Here is a 788-nt window from a genome sequence, read left to right as displayed (position 1 = left end):
TATGGAAATGTACCTGTTGCAGCTTTCCAGATCCCCCATTCTATGGAAATATACCTTCTGCTGCTCTGCAGCCCTGTACTTTCCTCCATGGTCCCCCCAATTTCCAAAATTTCTAATATTTCCTAAACCTGTCCTATCTTACCCCTAAAATTCCTTTTTCAACAGGAAATGGGTCTGCCCAGCCACCTTACTGATACAGACAGGGAGAAGGAGGTTCAAAGAGGGGAACTGTTCTGCACAAAGGCACTTCATGAGTCCTTCCTGATGTGACAGGTGGCCTCAGTGAGGAGTTCACATCTTAGACGTGCTGATCACAGTGTAAAACGGAAGTCATTAGAAGGGACAAAACGGGCATCTGAGAAGAGGTAGATGTTGCTGATAACCCATGTCACAGTTCAGCTGGGTAACTCATGCCCTCCCAGGCCAGACTATATGGCCGCCTTGTCCTAAATTGCTTTTGGAGTCCTTCTGCTCCTGATCCCACAGAAGGGGCAAGGTGGTAGGAAAATACCTCTCTTACTTCCAGGAGGTGGGCTAAGCACTAACCCGTGTTCTGGAACCAAGAGCATGTTCTTTCTCTCTCTGTCCACCCTGAAGGCCCTGCTTCTCCTCTCCGTGCTGGTCCTGCTCACACAGCCTCCAAGGTCATGGGGAGCAGAAGTGACGACCCTTCCCCAGCAACCTTTGATTGATGCCTGCACCCTGGTCATGTGTAGCCCTGTGGAGAATGGCCTGCCTGGTCGTGATGGACAAGATGGGAAAGACGGCCCCCGAGGCGAGAAGGGGGA

General features: G+C 51.0%; 1 long non-coding RNA gene across 1 annotated transcript in view; it reads left to right on the top strand.

Moving 5' to 3' along the window:
- LOC107184665 overlaps positions 1-788 on the top strand; it is a 12029-nt gene extending 11241 nt beyond the window's left edge. Inside the window, exon 2 of the long non-coding RNA XR_001515560.1 lies at positions 598-788. This is a non-coding gene — a long non-coding RNA (uncharacterized LOC107184665). The remainder of the gene's footprint in view (positions 1-597) is intronic.

Source organism: Myotis davidii, unplaced genomic scaffold (assembly GCF_000327345.1).
Source record: "Myotis davidii unplaced genomic scaffold, ASM32734v1 scaffold2147, whole genome shotgun sequence".
Lineage (NCBI taxonomy): Eukaryota > Metazoa > Chordata > Mammalia > Chiroptera > Vespertilionidae > Myotis > Myotis davidii.
Note: the sequence above shows the minus strand (reverse complement) of the source record. Positions and strands in the feature narration are given on the sequence as shown.